Consider the following 20,400-nt stretch of genomic DNA (forward strand, 5'->3'; position numbering starts at 1 on the left):
GAATGTAACGCAATACCTCAGGCAAAAAAATAGTTTTACTTGAATAGTACTTTAAAAGGAACTTATCAAAGTGTATGGCAGGGAATCAGAGCAAAACTCAGCAACTGTACAACACAAATGACAAAAGATATGTCCTGTAAGATATACCCATACACAGACACAAGATATACTTATACACTATATAAACAAACCGTACAGAAGACGTCCATTTGATTTTAAGTTGCTTACTTAAAGCTGCCCATTGGCCAAACTGTATACTGTAACATCATCATAATTGTTAAAGGTGTTTCCATGCTCTTGGATGATGCAGCACTGCCTGCGAAATCAAGTGGCTCAATTTACATTCAATCTTGTGCTGAGCTGCACCTGATTAATCAGCTTATCACTGGATAGTGTGCACCTTATCATATAAAAGCCTTTCACGAATGAGGTCCAAAATGTAAAAAAAAAGCATGATTTGGATTTAGGCCTTGTTTTATACTACAATAGCAGAGATGCACTGTCATATGAATTAATCTATCCATTTTCTAAAAATTTCATCCAGTTCAGGGGAGCTTTAACCTACCTTGGTAAGCAATGAGAGTAAGGCAGGATACATACAGTATATTGAACCCAGGACCCCGGAACTGTACAGCAGCAATGCTAACTGTTGTACCACTGCCCCATGAAGACTCGTAAAGTAACATTACCCACATGCAAGCTCCACCCTTTCCTTCACAAGCAATGGATGCACTTAACTAACAGGTTTGAGAAGTGATTAAAAAATCAATTCATTTCGATCAAGTAATCTTGAGGGCTTTTACTAAAAATAATATAGTTTTTTTTTAATGATAACCCCCAACCCTTCACACTCAAATCACACAAGAACTTTGTAAAAAAAACAAAATTACACAACCCATGATTTCTTCGGTCTGTATTCAGCATAGTTGATGAGATGTTGTTATACTGATGACAAACTAGACCCCAACACTCTTAGTGATTGGGTAATATTGTTTAGTTTACCGGAAGTTTTCCACAAAGAACATGTTGTTCATTTCAGATATATTATGTGAACCAACTTGTTCTAACTTCAGATATCTTAAACATTCTTTAAAATATGAACTATGTGCAATCCAGTCTGACATTCAGCATTGTGGTTTCCAGCCAGACCTGGATTTTGTAGGTTTCTTTGAAATCTGCTTGAGATAACTCTGTTGTAGCATCTGTTGTAGAGAGGTTTAGACAACACACAATGCTAAAAAAATTGAAGGAAAATTCTTTTCTTTTTTAGCAAAACAAAATGTGGCTAGTACATTTCCTCCTCTTATTTGGATTTTTTTTTTAAGTGAGATCTCTTTAATATTAGATTCATACATTTTGGTTTCTCTTTTCCTGTTCGGCATATTGCACATTCACACTTATTTTTATAAGAAGTCACGTGTTTTGTTTTTGCAGGTGTCTATTGTGATATTGCATTGGCTCAGTCTCCAGCAGTTGTGAAGAAACCTGGTGAATCAGTCAAACGGTCCTGTAAAATCTCTGGATTTGATATGACCAGCTACTACATGCACTGGATGCGCCAGGCTCCTGGGAAAGGGCTGGAGTGGATTGGGAGGGGGGTGGATACAGGGTCAGGCAAAGAACCACTCTATGTCAACTCTCTAAGAGAGCAGTTTGTCCTCACTGAAGATGTGCCCAGTAACCTTCAGCTCTTAGAAGCCAGAGGGGCACAGTGAGAGAAGTGAAGTCTGTGTCCTGATAAAAAACCCCAGTATCTGAATCTCACTTGTAACAATACAGAATCACATCTTTGACCCTGCCTGAAAAACACCAAATGTACTGCAATGACCCATGCAAACAATTCAGTGTTTCTTAAATTGCCTTTTAAGGCACACCATCTAAAAGTGTTCCTTCTTGACAATATTTTTAACTTTATGGAATCAGCCATGGTACTGGCAAAATATCTGACAGACATTGTAATGTGCAAATCAAATGTTAAAAAAAAAGTTACAGTACAATGTCTCCATTGGGAGATCTTATACATATACTTCCACTCATACATGTGCATACTATATATACTGTATATGCACACTCATACATCAAAATCAGATATCATAGCTCATGTTGTTGTAGATTTGAATTAATTTATGTAAGGAGCTGAGCTCCTGTCTCTCAAACTTGTGGTGATGTGCTGTTGACCCAGTCCAGCTCGGAGATCGGAAAGCCAGTACAGGGCCTGCGGCTGTCCTGTGCAGTCAGTGGATATTCCCTGACGGATAGCAACTGGATTCGTCAGCCCCCTGGAAAGGGACTGGAGTGGCTGGCACTCATTTACTACGATGCTAACACAGAATACGCAGACTCCATCAAGGGCCGGTTCACAATCTCCAAGTCTGGCAGCTCAGTCTACCTGCAGATGAACAGCCTGCAGTCTGACGACACGGCTGTGTATTACTGTGCCCGAGGACCACAGTGAGGACACTGCCTGTACAATAACTGTCCGAACACAATGTTGAGTAACTGCTGCAGTGACATGACATTAATAAAATCTCTTAGTGAGGTACGAGAGTCTCTTTTACTCAATTAAATCATTATTTCTCCTGCAGTATTAAGGGCTGGTTTGTTATTAAAAATTTGCCTTTATTTCCATTGTACATTTCATTACACAAAAATAACAAGTCACTCAAATTTTGCTAGAGCCAGTCTTCTTGGCTGTACTTACTGGTACGATGACAGCTGCATGCAACTGGGGTGGGCGAAAACTGCACACTGCACATTGTCCACTGGAGTGCGCTGTGAGATACTGTTTTAACCAAATTCTACATTGTAACAAAGCATGTGCAATCTCCAGATTTTGCGAGTCCTCTGTCTTATGTCATAGACAATAACTTGTCTTTTATTGTAAATCATGTCAACACAGCAATCCAAATACATCTTTTCAGATGCCCAGAAAATGACTGCTTCAGGCACAGTTTCAGTTTAGTGCCTGAACCTAAAAATTCACATTTATCTTGTGACAAGGTCACAAATTACAAATCTATATTTCATCCACTAACCCATTATCCACTGCGGTGCGCGGTTAGAGAATTTGCAGGCATGCAGTTACATTGTAACAAGTGACATTTTGTTTTTAGAAAAGCATAGCAGATTTTTATTTAAGATAAGGGTGGAACAAGCACTGCTAGTTTAAAATTAAAAAAACATACGAGGTATGGTAGAGGTATCTGGTCACTTATAAATATACAGTACTTGAATATAATATAAATATACAGTATGTGATGGGTATGTCTCATTCAGTCATTCTGAAAAGAAAATCTAGAGACTTTAAAAGCGATATATATATATATGTAAATAAAAAAAACAGCACATTAGTCATTGTTTACATATTAACAATGTGTACTTGTATTCCAGAATTCAATAAATACAAACAAAAAAATAAAAGTACTATGTCCCAAACTAATTTGCTTCTCACATTTCTAAGAAATGTGCACTTATCTGCTCTTCAGAATTTCATGAAAAAATATGTATGAAAATAATTTCCTCAAAATACAAAAAAACAGATTAATTTCTGCCACAGGGTTTTTGTTTTTTTCCCTATGGGGAGAGCTCTTCTCTGAAGTGACAGAGAACTTTTGAAACCCTCAATGGGAGGAAATTTGAATATTAGTTCCTTAAATGAATTTCATGCAAATTCCACCCCTATAAGACCTATAAATCCCTTGCCTATAAGACCTTCAGAAATCAGAGAGGAGGTGCACAACCTTTGCTTTGTCTATTTGGTTACATATTGTGCAGTGTACACAGGCTCTAATGATGTTTGTTTCACACACACCTCTAGCATTGCTGTTTCTTTTATCAGGTACAGAAGTCTGGATTTCAATTCTGATTTCAAATAAGTTTAGTTTTCTTAATCTGCTTCAATTTTGCACCTATTCACCTTCTATTTCAGGAGTCCGGTGTGAGGTAGTGCTGACCCAGACCGGATCAGAGCTCAAGAGGCCTGGAGAGTCCTTGACACTGTCCTGCAAGGTGTCGGGATTCACCTTCAGCAGCAGCTACTACTTGAACTGGATTCGACAGCCCCCTGGAAAGGGATTGGAGTGGCTGACAATTATCAGAGGAGACAATGGTTACACCAACTACAATGATGCCATCAAAGGCAGATTCAGTGTGTCCATTGACAGTTCCAGCAGTGTGACCAAACTACAGATGAACAGTCTGAGGAGTGAAGACACTGCTGTGTATTACTGTGCTAACAGCACACAGTTAGTATAGCCTGTGGAACACCCTGACAAAAACCCTCTGCTTCTTCCACCCTCACTTCTGCTGCAAGAGTATAATGTGAGAAACTCAGAATATTCACATGTGATTCACGGATAATCTTATACAATATATACTATAAAACAATAATAAAATATAAAACAATGTTTTTTTAATCATTTATAGGATGAAACAGACTGTAACAAATTAAAAGAGATACAAGGGAGCAGTAGCTAATTAAGTTACAAAGACAAGAAATTCCAAAGTTCTTTGGTGTGAAAGTGTGAAATGTGTGTTATCGTGGTTTATTAAGTCTGTCACGTGGCTCCAGAACTCAAGAGAACTACAGTATTCCAGCTCCAACCTGATCACTTACACATTATTATTAACTAATATCACCGTGAAAAAAAACTCACAGGACAATAGGACTGCAAACACATATGTATATTATGGACCAATGTCACTACTTAATTAAAATCATAATACAGAACATTAAAAATCGATATCAGTATAATTGCAGTGAAGAATATTATAAACCCATATTTGCTACAGAAGTAAAATTACAGAACATTTTTAAAGGCCACAATCAGTAGAAAACATGAACACTTTGAACTCCACAAGATGTCATTGACTTTGGATTCAAATACAATGACACCCTACTTAAATCATCAGAAACTTTTCACGGACTCAAACGGCATAATTTATGCATGACATAAAACCCTCCCTTCCAGTGATATCACTACACATTTCTGTAACACTCACCAGAACGATGTTTGTCTCTGCTTTGTTAAAAAGTCTCTTTACAGATCCTGGAATATTTGTCAAGTAAATTTACACTGGAAAATCAATACCAGATAACACCTACAGTGGTAGGTCATACTCACTCGCTGTTGAACTCATATTTGTTCTGATGTGAAATGTTAATAAATTCCAACTTTCAGAAAGCTGGAAAACATAATTTCTTTAAAAGAAAACAATTTCTTATTTAGGACATATCGTCCACCAACCTGTGGCAAATTACCATGTTCTATTGTTTTAATCTACTGTAATCTTTATTCTGTAGTTCATTAAAAATACAAAGTGAGAGCTACAGTATATGGCTGTTATTGTACTTAGACGTTTCTGTCACGATCACAAACTCCTCCTCTTAAGGACGCTCCAGCCCTTCCTTGTTTGTTTCATCTCCCGCACCTGTTCCCTGTTCCAGCCCCTTTTCAGTTCCCCCTTAAAAGCCGCTAATCCTGGCTCTGCATTGGTACCCGCATCATGTGAGCCCGGGACCTGGAAGTTTTACTTTCTGTTTCCTGTTCCCTGTTCCCGTGCCCCCTGCCGGTCCCGACCCGATTCTGGATATTAATCGTCTGTCTCGGATGGATTGCCTGGCCTTGGACTCTTGCCCTGTTCTTGGAAGTAAACAAAGCCTTAATTGGAGTAGATGTATTTCTTGTGGATTGTTACGTCCCAGTGTGTGGTCTGTGTGTGTTTTTTGTTATGTTCCACACTGCTGACCTTTGATTGTTCTCCCTCCCCCATTGGCCCACCATTACACCACTGTTCCTTGTGACATCACCATCAATCAGCCTCTCAGCCAACCAGACTGCATCTTATTTAGTATATAACATGGAGGTTTTCAGGAAGGAAAGGCCTTTTGTTTGACTTCAATCCCGCTTGGTTTTGGTTATTGCTTCGCTTTTGCTTCGGCTTTGTTGGTTTGTTGGCTTTGTTGGTTTCTGTTCGTCTCCTTGTACTTTCGTTTGTGTGTTTATCCTTGTTTAACCATTACCTTGCCCTTAAGTGTTATATATTCAACCTTTGCATTCTTTTGTACCCTGTTTCTGTTGATTACTCTTGTTTTCCCTTATTTGTATTCCTAGTTCACTAGTGTTTTTGTGTGCAATGTTGTGTATAAGGTTAGTTTAGGTTGTTGGGTACATTCTACACACTTAGTTGATTTTGTATTAGTAAAACTAGTTTAGTACGAGTGAGTGCCGTTTGTCTTGTATGGTTTTGGGTAGTAAGTGCAGGTTAGCTAGGGTGTTAAAGACACCGAAGACCGTGTGTTTCGGGTTTTCTTTTGCACTCAGGTTAGCTTTCCCTCACTTTCCTAGCCAGCTCCATTTTGTTTATTTTGTTTTCTCTGGCACCATTCTAGTTCCTTACCCCTGTGTGTTATTGTCTTATTTCATACCTGTCACTTATTCACCCTAAAATCATCTGTTGCACCCACTTTTGTTATCATGCTTCCTATTCCCTCACTAGAACCCACCCGCTTCCAAAAAAAATTATCCTAAATGTTACACCCCTTTACCCCTAGACACCTGGGGTCGTAACATGTTTAAACATAGTTACTCTAATGTTAAGTGGTTTATAATTAAGTTAGTTACAGTTTCAGAATGAAAATGAACAGCTGTAACTACGATGTTCCATCTGATGGACTGATGATAGTTTATTCTGCCAGAGGACAGGGCTATTTAAATGTGACCCCCTGTAGGTTCATGCAAATCTGCCTTTGTCTTCTATTATTTAACCCTCTGCTGCTGCCCTGATCACAAGAGTGGCACTGGCTGCAGGTCTTCTTTCTTTGTGTCAGTATTGACAGGTGACAATGCATTGTGTACAGGTGAGCATTTCATTAATCTTAGGGCCAAGAGATATAGGTCTTTTTAAATATAGTTACTCTAGAAACAATTGAGGTATTAGCTCTATTTTATCTCTTCCCAAGTGTCCACTCTGACATTCTTCTCATGCTGACCAACTCTCATGTTAGAAGGCCAGAGGAGTCTATCCATGTCATATATTGTGAATATATTGTCATCATGATTTTGGGGGTTTTTGAAAGGCAGTTGTGGGAAACGCTTTTCCTAGTTATCGTATGAAAGGGCATAGATTGGTCTAGTTGTCGTCCAATGCTGCATGGGTTTATTTTGGAAGGCATCACAGTGCCTGAGGTGGGGCAGGCTGACCAGATAGTGTGGTGATTGGAGCAGCAATGACCAGTGTCGTAAAATGTGCAGGTTTCCGTCTGAGCTTCTTGAAACAAGCTAGTCTTTAGCGCAGGCGTTTCTCAGGCCTCAGGTCAGCCAAAGGCTCTCAGGGGTTCCATGGTGTAATGGTCAGCACTCTGGACTTTGAATCCAGCGATCTGAGTTCAAGTCTCGGTGGAACCTTTCCTTTCTCGTTAACGTTCTGTCTACGGGCGTTTCTCTCTTGAGTCCAATACCAATCACCTATGAAGATTTTACGCAGTTTACACGCAGAATGCAATTGCTTTAATGGTGAAGCAAAAAATGGCATTGAGCTCAACTCTCATGCCGCACAAAGCAAGTGATTACAAAACTTTACACTTAAGAGAGTCTTTTCTTTGCCTGCTAGTTGCAAGAGGTCTTGAATGAATCTCTTTCCAACTGTCATGGTCACTTCAACCCAAGCCAATCTTCCGCTGAGCGAACGACTGCAGGAGACCGGCGTCTTGAATCACGAGAACAGTGACGAGGGAGGGCGCTTCTTCTTGTGGGGGCAGCACACAAATTATAATCCCTCTCTCAACTGAGCGGTCTTTTACGCACTACGCACGAGTAAGAGTAGAAAAGCGGGCTCGTCCGGGATTTAAACCCAGGTCCTCTTACACCCGAAGCGAGGATCATACCCCTAGACTAACGAGCCTTGTGCCTCTTTCTCCACCACTACGCTTCGTGAATAAAGAGTTTGAAAGAGTTCAACATGGTTTTTAACGGCTTAAAAATGCTTCCATATATTCACATTTGCGTGCCATTTTGCACTCTTCAACGTGATGATATGTGGCAAAGTGGTTTAAATCTCAAAGGGAATTAAACCTTCAGATCCGCGCAATCTGCCTTTTGAATAGTTCATATCAAGCGCTCTCAAAACGGAGACGATCCATTCCGCTGGTGTCACAAAACCGGCAAGAAAGGCAGTTCTTATATGAGCAAACATCCAGCCCTGGAAATCGGTCTGATTTTAGTCCTCTGACTCCACGTAACTCCCTAGTTATCACAATGAAATAAGAAAAAAAAAAGATTCAATATAAGCAAACGAGATGGTGATAAAAGTGACAAAATACAGCGACCTGCTGCCAATCAGGATGGCAAAAGTCATTTGTTTTTCTGCTTGTTAAATGCCAAGTTAACAGTTAACAGTTTGACCACCAAACGCTGATGAGTGTCTCCAGCTAGTTCAATACTAAGCTGCTTTTGTCCACGGGGGAAGTGCTGGTAAAATGAATTGCTGCACTTCTTTGTCCAGTGCGTGTTCCTTGTATTCTGGGTGCTCAGTAGAACTACACACGTACATGGATTGTCATCATGATTTCTGGGATGTTTGAAAGGCAGTTGTGGGAAACGCTTTTCCTAGTTACCGTATGAAAGGGCATAGTTTGGTCTCGTTTTCGTCCATTGCTGAATGGGTTTATTTTGGAAGGCATCACAGTGGCTGAGGTGGGGCAGGCTGACCAGATAGTGTGGTGATTGGAGCAGCAATGACCAGTGTCGTAAAACGTGCAGGTTTCCGTCTGAGCTTCTTGAAACAAGCTAGTCTTTAGCGCAGGCGTTTCTCAGGCCGCAGGTCAGTCAAGGGCTCTTAGGGGTTCCATGGTGTAATGGTCAGCACTCTGGACTTTGAATCCAGCGATTTCAGGACCTTATCCAGACGGTATAATCCGGAAGTGAGTGGAGTAGGACAACGGGGGGGTGATGACGAGGGTCAGGGCAGGTTGACATACAAGGGGGTGTGACGATAGCGAAATGGTGCTCAGGGGGGCGTGGCCATGGCGAACAAGTCCAAGGAGTCTAGGAGAAAATCCGGGGCGAAGTCCAGGGTCCTAATCCGAGTGATTCATCCGCGCGAAGACAAGACAAATTTTAAAACCGGAACGGGATCCGGTACAGGGATAGGGAAATAAAAACAGGATGATGGGGCCAGGCGCTCCGAGCCCCAGACTCAGCTGGGTCAGGATGCCTATAGGAGGTCTATGCTCTCAACTTGATGGTAGGCGGGCCTCCAGGCGTCCGTCTTCCAATGCAGAGCCCGGAGTAGTGAGAGTGCCCGCCTTAAATAAGGAGGGACAGGATTGAGGGCAGGTTCACGGAATCAGCAAAAATGTGAAAGAGACAGAGCACCTTTAAGAGGAGGGATTACAATCGTGACACCCAGTCCAGCTCGGAGATCAGAAAGCCAGGACAGAGCCTGTGGCTGTCCTGTGCAGTCAGTGTATATTCCCTATGCAGCTATGCCAGGGGCTGGATTCGTCAGCCCCTTGGAAAGGGACTGGAGTGGCTGGCAGAAATGCAGACACAAACGTAGACTCCTTCAAAGGCCGGTTCACAGTGTCCAAGTCTGGCAGCTCAGTCTGCCTGCAGATGAACAGACTACAGTCTGACGACACAGCTGTGTAGGAACGTGAAGGGAAGGTGCCCTTCACTGCCTGTACAATAACTGTCTAAATACACTGAAGGAGAATACGTAGCAGCTACATGACATCAAATAAAATCACTTAGGTACTGTAGTCTGTGTTACTCAGCGGAATCCATATTTCTCCTGCAATCGTAAGGACTGCATTATCAATAGAGAATTTTGTCTTTATTTCCATTATGCATTTCACCAATTAAAAGCAACAGCTTCTCAAACTCTGCTGGAGCCAGTATTCTGGACTGTGTTTATTGGTACAATGAAGACGACAACGCTTTGCTACAATTCAGTGAAAACGCTAACGCACAGTAGCCACTAGGGGGAGCTGCATGATAATGTGGTGAAGATTTACACTGTTACATTTCAATCCAGTTTGTGCTCATGTAAACTACAGATACTGGTATTCTTTTAACTACTGAGCAAATCTATTAGCAAACTATATCAAACCAAAAGCAGTGCAAATAGATGTTTGCAGATACCCATAGAATAAGTCATTCTCAGCACAATCAATGTTTATCATTTATCTTGTGACATGCTCATGAGTTAACGTTAAATAAAAAAAATAGGTTGATCCATTAATCAGCTGTCAGCTGGAGTGTGCCGTGAGAGAAATTGGAGGCATGCTGCAGTAACATTGCAACACATTCTGTGATCGTGCAGAGTCCAGTTTCTGGTTATAACCTATTGCAAACTCCATGTTCTCCAATAGGCAATGCCTTTTATTAAATGTTACTCTCAAGATTCAAAGGTACTTTTAATATGTTTTACAACTATTCGAAGATGTCAAACAAATATAGTTTGTGCCTTTTTATAAAAAATACAATATGCCAACATGGAGCCACGATTTTTACAATACACACCCAAATTCTCACTTTATCTTTTGGGGGAACACAGTAGTTCGTAAATTCTAGTCATCTATATTCCCAGTGATCTCTCTAAAAATGTCATGTTTCCGACACACCAGAAGCGGTTGTAGTAATTGTCTCTAGACACAATACAGAACGGGAGGTCACTTCCTCTTGAAAGCTCTTCACCTAGAGATTGTAACACATCACATGATCATATAAAGTCCAGTTTCTCGTTATGAACTAAAAAAACAAATCCAGGTTCTCCTATAAGCAATTCAGTTTATGATGTGTTACATTAATGATGCGGAGTTACAGTGGTACAGAAATTTGCATTGCTCCTTCGCAGTGCAGGGACCCTGGGTTCAACTCCAGACCTGGGCTGCTTTCTGTGTGGAGATTGTATGTTCTCCTCATGTTCATGTCAGTTCCTGTAGAGTTCAGCTCAGTTTCCTCCCACAGTCCAAAGACATACTGGTAGGTTAGTTTGGCTTCTGGGAAAATCGGCCCTGGTGTGAGTGTGTGCAGTGTGTTGGACTGATGTCCTGTCCAAAGTGTAGCCCACCTTGTGCCCTTTGCTTGCTGTAATGGGCTCTGTCTCTTCTGCTGGCCTGGAGTGGTTGAAGTCTTTTAGTAATGGATGGATGGGGACATATATTTTGATCAAAAACAATCCACATAAAGAGAAAGCCACAATTTAAGCACAAAACACTGACTCTCAAGTGTCCATTCTGACATTCTTCTGATGCAGTCTGGTCCTCAGGTTAAAAAGGCAGGAGAGTCTCTCATACTGTCATGTCAGGGCTCTGGTCAAGATGTGTACAGATATGGCTTTTCTAATTCATATACAAACTGGATCCAACAGACTCCTGGGAAAGGCCTGGAATGGCTGGCCTACATCAGTAGAGATGGTGGTAACACAAGCTATGCCCAGTCTGTCAAGGGAAGACTCACCATCTCACAAAATATTTCCAGCAGCACACTATACTTACAGATGAGCAGCCTGAAGATTGAAGACTCTGCTGTATATTACTGTGCAACCCACATGCAGATCAAGTTCAGCAAACAGATGGTACAAAAACCACATGCTGTATGTAATTTAGGTAAGTTCGTGAATTGTTTTTGCTATGGCTTACTATGCAGTGAATCATTGTGTTATCACTTACAGAGAAATAATTTTTAAATGTGTCAGTTTCCTCGCCTGTCACTGCACTATATTGCCAAACAAAACGGCACTAAATAAAGTGTTGTTCTTCTGAGAAAACCATAACAGCCTGAAAAAGAGGTGCGTGTGCATCTTTGTTTCCCAGTGTCTTGACATAGCTGCAGCACAATTGCATCTTTATTAGGATGGTCTTGAATTAAGCCACCAGCTTCTCTTCTATATATGTATATGATATTTCTGCAAAGGAACAAGTAATAGGTTTATTCCATGCTGAAAAAAAGAAGAAAGAGAACACAACGTTTCGGCCGTGGAGCCTTCTTCAGGTGTGAGAGAGACAGGGCAGTAGGCAAAGGTAAAGTAGCAGGAGAACAAAAGGTTGGGAGGGAGGAGGAGTGAGAGGCGGGAGTAGGGGACAGAAAGAGAGGCCAATCAAGAGGTGTGAAGTCAGAATGGGTGCAAAGAGGTGTGAAATGAAACTTCCAATGAATGGAGAAAATTTAAAAGAACAGTAGTCTGTCGTTAAGGGAAGGGAGAATGTGTGATCCTAGCTGCAGAATAATTTTAGTTTCGGTGGTCTTTCTCATGTATGAGTTCGGAAAACCGTCTTTGAGAACACAGACGGAGAGATTAGAGCGGTCGTGGCCGTCAGAGGTGAAATGAGAAACAATGGGCTTGGAGAGATCTTTAATCTTCACAGCCCTGACGTGTTCTCTGAAGCGGTCTCCGAGTCTCCTTCCTGTTTCTCCAATGTAGATGGCTGGGCATTTACTGCAAGAGATACAGTAAATAAGGTTGCTGGAGGTACAAGATGCTGTCTGGGTGATCCGGAATTGTCCTGAGGGGCCTTGAATGAGTGTGGTGGTGGCTGTGTACTTGCAGGTGATACAGCGAGTTCTGTTGCAAGGAAAAGTGCCAGGTATGGATGGTTGTTGAGGGCGGTCAAGGGAGCTGTGAACAAGGAGGTTACGCAGATTAGATGGTCGGCGATATGAGATGATAGGGCGATCAGAAAAGAGGGCCCCAATGGAGGGATCATCCTGTAGGATGGAAAAGTTGTGGTTAATGGTCCTGGGGATAGGAAGTGTGTTAGGGTGGTAAGGAAGCACCAAAGGAATGCGGTTGTTACGGCGGGAGTTCCTGATCGGGAACCTTCCTTCCTTCCCAGCATTCTTCCTTCCTTCTTCCTTCCTTCTTCCTTCTTCCTTCCTTCCCAGCATTCTCTGCTGATAAACTCTCCTCCCACCCATTGTGCATCACCAGCATAGCAGTCCTTTGGCCCCTCCCACTTGAGTGAGGGGAGGTGGGTGGGGTGGATGGGGGGCAGATCTCTTCAGTCACATGGTCAGGATATTTATATACTACACCCCCAGAAACAGAGGGGAAGTTGGGGTTCAAATTCATAAGAGACTCAGATTTCTTCAATATTTTTCTGTCAGTTTTTCATTTTACTTATTTCTTCAGATCTTGTACAGTATATAATGTATCTCCAGAAGAAGAGGGGAAGTGGGGTGTCAAAATCATTAGTGACTCAAACAATTACTTACAGATTTCTGTTGGTTTCTGTTTGGTTATTTGTGAGTTTGTGTTAACTATTACAGATAATTCCTTAAAAGATAATAGTTGGAACATGATTCAAAAGTCAATGAATTCAACCAAATTATAAAACTACAGTATATCCCTTGATACTGTGAATTAGTGAAACAATTCTCTGTAAAAGCTCATCTTTTGCTCATTTATTAAAAAAATAGAACTCTGAAATATATATCCTAGTCTATGGGTTTTACCCCAAATTTGTCAATTGGACCCTGTTACTTTGTGTATAAATCTTTTTTTTTTACTGTTACTCTTACTTATTATTGTTCCCAAAATCATCAAAGAAAAAACCCTTAATAGTAGGGCATTTGTTTTCAGGATACAACATTCTAAAGATGCAGGGAAATTTGTATATGAAACCATACATTATGTGTAACCTGTATACAGTGTGTCTTTCTGTGAAGAAGTTGCTCCTGTTCCCCATTTTGAAACATCTTCGTTATAGTATCCACCTCTGTCTTCCATGGGAAGTGCATTGCAAACTGAGACAGAAAGCAGCCCTGTAGCTTATATTCTTGAGCCCTGTGGCCGGTGAGACTCATATGCAAAGCAGGGTTACTAGTGTTGTATTTAAGAGCCTCACCAAGGCTGAATCACCAGCAAGGACAGAGGGTGAACCAGACTGAACCAGACATGAAGACTATGTTGTGTGTCTGGCTTTTAATGCATTTCTTAAAGGGTATGTGCACATACTGTATATACTTATTATGCGTGATGATGCTTAGGAAGACAGTCTTCAATTCTTAATGACACCAATTCTTTTACAGGGACTTTCTCTGTCTCCTTGGTTCCATCAACTTTTTCCGAAGTGAAACAACCTGGACAGTCTCTGAGCATCACCTGTCAGACCTCTGGGTACTCATTTTCCTGCTGTAACATTCACTGGGTTCGCCAGGCTCCGGGAAAGGGCTTGGAGTGGCTCGGGTACGATGGCAGCACAAATTACGCAGACAGTGTGAAAGGACGACTGACTCTGAACAGAGACAACTCGAACAGCAGGTCTTCACTGACTCTGAACAACCTGAAGGCAGAAGACACGGCTGTGTATTACTGTGCTCGAGACTCACAATGATACAAACTGACACAGATGTCATACAAATACTGCTTCCTCTTTCCAGTGCTGATGGCCCCTCTGCAGGACAGCGGATAAATGGATTGAACACTGTAACTGGTAAAAAAGAAGATTTAGATAATGAAAATTAAGAAAAAATGTGCTCTGCAAACCACAGCTTAAAGCGCCTACCACCTCCTACCCCACCACTACCCCACCCCCACTTCTACAAAGCCAAGAAGTCAAATTCACTTAGAGTCATTCAAATTCACTGAGGGCTGTTGAAGATCACAGTCTTTATTACAACAGTATACAATGCAAATATTAGGAATTTACTTCAAGGCACTGCAGCTACAGTATGGTTTACAATCAGCATATCAGTACATACATAAAAGGGAAAAATTACATCAACTGGGATCACCAAACCAACCTCTTGGTTTTTGTCAAACAGTGTAGTAGCACCATGGACAGCCTCATGGACAGTACTTGGAATCTCTCCAATAACCTGGATCCAGAATTCTTAGGAAGCAATTAAGAATTCAAGAATGAGATATGTTTTGCATGCTGAGAACCCAAGTATTCTGTGTATCAAAGTGCACTTGATTCATGAATAGTCAGCAGTAATGAGATTTCAATTTTTTTCTTTCATTTGTTCCCCCAAAACTACAAAGTCTCCCGGGTTTCCAGAAAACTAAGCTCACGGTGTCCAGCACATCCTCTGCTTTGTCTATCCATCCACCAGCACAAAGCAGTGCAGTGAAGATGCTTCCAGGCCTAAAAGTCTTAACCAGCACAGGATCTACAAGGAGGAAGAAGAGACGCTGATTCTCCTGTCATGATTGGACCTGCCTAAACTCTCTTGTGTGGACTGACCTAACCCGGTAGTCAAATAGTCAAACTATTGACAGCAGCAAAAAGATGAAAGGAGCTCCTGGAACTGAACATTACTTATCATGCTAAAAAGTAAAGAAAGTAAAGTAACAAAGAGAACATGGCAGCTGATATATTTGAAATCAGAATGAATGAGCTGTTATCAGTGGGAGGTGGTACGATTGGAATGGGACCTGCTGCACCTCTCAGGTGATTGTGTAACTCAGTAGGTACCATCCATCAGGTACCACCCAGCCCATTCATTGTCATTCCATGTACAGCAGTGTGAAAGAGCCCCCTTCCTGATAGTGTGGCAGGGGGGTTTTCCCACATGGACAGTAACAGTTTTATAATTCCCCCGGACAGTAGCCTCACTCACTCCATTCTGGTTGATCAGGTACACTCATTACCAGCCTTCTTGTTTACCAATGTCCCGACCCAGAGAACGACCAAGGCTGCTAACAATATTACCCAACTTTAATCCTTCTGCGATCCTTATTGCACAAGAAGATCCCTCCAACCACTGTATCTGCTTTTTAAATGCTCACTGTTCTTCGCAACAGCGCCAAGGTTGTGTTTGTAAAAGACAACTTTGGACTGCCTCAGGAACCGCTTTTATGGGAAGCAAGAAATTCCATGTGCAGCCAATTCAGTGATTTCTTCGTGAGAATTTGAAGAATGTGGCTCGCCTCCTTGGTGATTCACCCTTGCTCCCAGCACCTGCTCTACTACAAGCAGACATCATTCACCCCCATTCTATGGTGTGATCACAAACAGATCGACTGCACATGGTGTTTGTTCACAGTCCTTACGTGCAAAACAATCATTGTTTTGATTTATTTTGCAGACATCTACCTGCGCATGGAAACTAAATCCAATCATTCTTCACTGTCACTTCTCAATAATTTGTATTTCTTATTGCTACAGGAAATTAAGCTTTGTTATCTTAGGTGTCTTAAAATATCAATTCAAAATATAGATGTAGGTGGCCAATATTAATGGTACAAGTAATAGGTTTATTCCATGCTGAAAAGAGAAGAGAGAAAAAACAATGTTTAGGCTGTTAAGCCTTCTTCAGGTGTGAGAAAGACAGGGCAGACAGCAAAGATTAAATAGCACAGAAGAACAAAAGCTGGGAGAGGGGAGGAGGCAGGAGGGGCAGAGAGGCCACTCAGGAAGTGCAAAGTGGAGAGGAGTGAAGAAAGGTGTGAAGTCAAAAACTGCATGAAAATAGAGAAGATTACATGAAAATAAATCGGTCATTGAGAGAAGGGAGACGGTGTGAACCTAGTTTCAAGATGAATTTAGTTTCTGTTGTCTTTCTGCTGTAGGAGGTGAGAAACCCTTCTCTGAGAAAAGAGACAGAGAGATCAGTGTGATCATGGCTATTTGAGGTGAAATGAAATCTTTAATCTTTACAGCCCTAACATCTCCTCTTAATGGTCTCTTAGCCTCCTTCTCTTTTCTCCAGCGTAGATAACTGGGCATTTTTTGCAGGAGATGCAGTAAATGAGGCTGCTGGAGGTACAGGATGTCGTCTGGGTGATCTGGAATTGACCTGAGGGCCCTGAATGAGCGTGTTGTTAGATATGAATTTGCAGGTGATGCAGCGAGTTCTGTTGCAGAGGAAGGTACGTGGTGGGGATGATGGCCGAGTGCGGTCAAGGGATCTGTGAACAAGACGTTCTCACACATAATCACACTGTTGAAGATGGATACACAGAACTTCTCACAATTTGAGGGATGTTTTTTATCTTTGTCATATCTTTAATGGCATATCATTCCAAAAACAAACTAAAAAATCTTGTTCAGTTTTTTTTTTCCTTTGGGATGTTTGTTGTAGCCATTGAAAACATTGTGAAAACAGACCTATTGAGATTTTTAGGAAGTAGAAATCTAGCCCTGAATGATAATGTTGAAGGGTTTATCTGAGCAGCTCATAGGGATCTTACAATCATCCTCTCTTACATTCTGACAAAGTTGGATTCCTTGGTGTCTCTCTACACTTTCTCTTAGCTCTCTTTTCAACCTTTTCTTTCTATCAACAAGTCTTGTCTGACGTGACATTTCACTGGATTTAAAGGAGCATCCTCTGAGAACACGCCCCCTCTAAGAATTCTAGTCAAATCGAAGGGAAAGAGCTGTATAAATGATCTCAAGAAAAGAAGAAGTAGTGACTCACTTTCCTTTGTATTGTCTGACTCAAGTATCTTGCCAAGCAATGGCAATTGTACAAATTTTAGCGTTTACAGCATTTGTTTTCAAAAGTAAGTCTTACTAAATGTAAACTTGGCAACATTTAATTAGACTATACAATGTTACTTGCCTTGGCAGCAGATAGTAACACAATTATCAATGTGTTTTTTGATCTTTTAATTCTTCCAGGTGTCCAGTCTGCTGTGGTTCTGACCCAGCCTGGCCCTCAGCTGGTCGCTCCAGGAGGGAAGCTCACCTTGACCTGCACCTGGTCTGGATCTGACCTTTCAAGTTCAGGCATGAGCTGGATTCGACAGGCTCCTCAGAAAGGCCTAGAGTGGGTATCATACATCAGTGGTCCAAGTGGAAGCAACAAGTATTATTCCAGCTCTGTCCAGGGAAGATTCACCATCTCCAGAGACAACGCCAAAAACACAATTTACTTAGAGATGAGCAGCCTGAAGACTGAAGACACAGCTGTGTACTACTGTGCCCGAGACCCACAGTGATACATAGAGTGAGTGAAGCCCAGCAAAAACCTCTCTCAGGCTGAACTGTGTACCTAAAAAAGCAATTAGTATCTTATAAGCTGATATACAATCTGTACGTTCCTTGTGACAAAATATCTTGAAAAGTTATTTTAGAATTATATCAAAATATTAGATTAGAACTATTAAAATTCTATTTTATTTTTCTATACTATTAGATATCCTAGGAATTGATGTTTGAACTTAATAAGCAAAGTATGTGTGGATGAGGATGTGATTTCACTTGATTTTTTATCCCTTGAATATATACAAAAATCTAAGAAACAAAACAAACATTTCCACCAAGCCATAAAAATAAAGCACTTTTCTCTCCAAAAAAATGAAAGTTTTTTCCCACAAGTCAAACAATAATAAACATAAAAACGTTAAACAAAATCCACTGACATAACCTCTCTTTCGTTCTATCTTCTTTTCAACCTACTGTACCTATTCATCTTTAAAGTAAATTTAATGTCTTTAAAGTATTTTATACACTAGCAACCAGCACTCTGTGTGACTATGAAAGTCTGTTCCATCTCTAAAACGAACAGTGAGAATACTAATACTACTAATACTACATAAAAGAAATAATTTTACCTCAGATCAATACTTTATTAGATGAGACATTATGCACCTGCACCTCAAGTGGTTTACTAATAGTCCACTAGGGTGAGGTGTATTATAATTCAAATGTAATGTATTAATGCAAAGTCACTATTACCTAGATCCCTTTTTTTTTCCTTTTTCAGTTCGAATTTTGCTTTGACCTACCGATACCTATCGAATCTTTAAAATTTACTAACCACAACAGAAATAACTTAGTGTAATGCTATAAATTGAAATTTGCTTCAAGACACTGCAGTCTGCTGTGCAATATGAAGCATATTATACACAGGTGACCAGCACTCTATAACTACAGATCTCTTTAATATATACAAACACTGGGATGGACACAAGGCAACAGGATGAAGAATTTTTTTCTCACTGTCATCTCATTTATAATGGTTAGAGACAATTTGAGCAAAAACATATTGGAAATATTTCAGGCTGCAATGTAAAGCCAGATTTATTTAGTTTGCTATAATGAAAAAAAAATACTCTTAACTCTTCCTTTGAATAAGTTTTCATATAGCCTGAATAATATTACCTGAGTTATTATAGATATCATTCTTAACCAATTGCAAGTATAGTTTCGAAAGACTTGTTGGCTACAGAAGACCCTGACCTTAACCCTAACACTAACCCCAACTCTAACCTTAATACTAATACTTTTGTAATGTGCTGTTGATAAAACATTACAAACACCTAAGGCATTCTGAATACCTGTATATAACACATTTGAGTTTCTCTATTAGAAAGGAAGTTACCTTAAGAAATTGATAGTTATGTGAGATTCTAGTCTCCATACACTTATGGGTCCCCAAAACCAGTCCTTGCTAGATCTTTTATAAAATAAAAGAAAGACATTTTATAAAATAACTCTTGTTACAAAACGCCATGCAGCAGATGCAGTGATGCTGAGAGCTGCCTGTTCAGAATTGTTCTGCCTGGTCAGGGCTCTTGGCTTTTCAGAGCTGCGCTGGTCCAGACCCTGCCCCTCTCCAGGTGCTATTCAAATGCAACTGATTTTGCTTTCTATAAAAGCCACAGAGATTCACAAGACGGAGAAAGAACAGAAACTGTAGAACAAGGCAGGCAACCATGAAGTAAACAGCAGCTGTTATCTTTGGGATGGGTGGCCTATAACAGCTATACTAGTGTCAGCAATGATAACTATGCCAACTCTATCAAGTGTCAAAGTATCATAAGAGTACTGAAAAAATGTGGCTTATTTAGAAATATCCAGTTTCAAGACTGAAGACACAGCAGTGTATTACTGTGCTCAGAGGACACAGTGAAGCAAAGTGATGCAGTAGATGTAAAAAAAAGAAATTCTTCCTGCTTAACATCTATTGCACTGCCCTGGGTATAGAGTTTTATCTGCTGAATTTACAGCTTTAAAAACATTTTATTTTAGCACAGTTTTGTGACATAGCCTGTATAACATTCTGAAACTGGTTTCTTCTGTTATGTATTATGTATCTTTTTAACTCTACAACTCATACAGGCAACGTGATGTTCACCTCAGATGAAGAATTTTCATTTTTCACAGCGTCTTCTTGTTCTCAATTGGAAGTAACAATAAACAGAAAAGTGGAGTCAGATTTATTTCCTTTGCTGTAATAAATGATTTGTTTCCTATGGTATACGACAATAATAAAACAAGACTCGATTTCAGGAAACAGATGAAATCTCCATTGTCTCAAGGTTTCTCTGTTTCTCCTTCCTTAAAACGCTCAATGAGGCATGAATGTCTCCTGAAGGTTTGTAGACAGACGGTTTGTAGCAGAAATATCTCACAAAATGAAACAAAAGACACTTATTTTACGCTCCTTGACCCTTGGAGCTGTAGCGCTGTCCACTTCCCTGATATTAATTAACAATAAAAAT

At 40.6% G+C, this 20,400-nt stretch overlaps 1 non-coding gene and 2 pseudogenes across 1 annotated transcript; all 3 read left to right on the forward strand.

Moving 5' to 3' along the window:
- The first annotated feature begins 2,708 nt into the window (after positions 1-2,708).
- LOC148833923 (immunoglobulin heavy variable 3-11 pseudogene) lies at positions 2,709-4,254 on the forward strand (annotated as a pseudogene).
- Positions 4,255-7,334: 3,080 nt separating this feature from the next.
- trnaq-uug (transfer RNA glutamine (anticodon UUG)) lies at positions 7,335-7,406 on the forward strand. The gene has a single exon. It is a non-coding gene; the product is annotated as a tRNA-Gln (tRNA).
- Positions 7,407-9,022: 1,616 nt separating this feature from the next.
- LOC148833925 (Ig heavy chain V region 914 pseudogene) lies at positions 9,023-17,892 on the forward strand (annotated as a pseudogene).
- The last annotated feature ends 2,508 nt before the right edge of the window (positions 17,893-20,400 follow it).

Source organism: Atractosteus spatula, chromosome 5 (assembly GCF_055471065.1).
Source record: "Atractosteus spatula isolate fAtrSpa1 chromosome 5, fAtrSpa1.hap1, whole genome shotgun sequence".
In the NCBI taxonomy this organism is placed as follows: Eukaryota; Metazoa; Chordata; class Actinopteri; order Semionotiformes; family Lepisosteidae; genus Atractosteus; species Atractosteus spatula.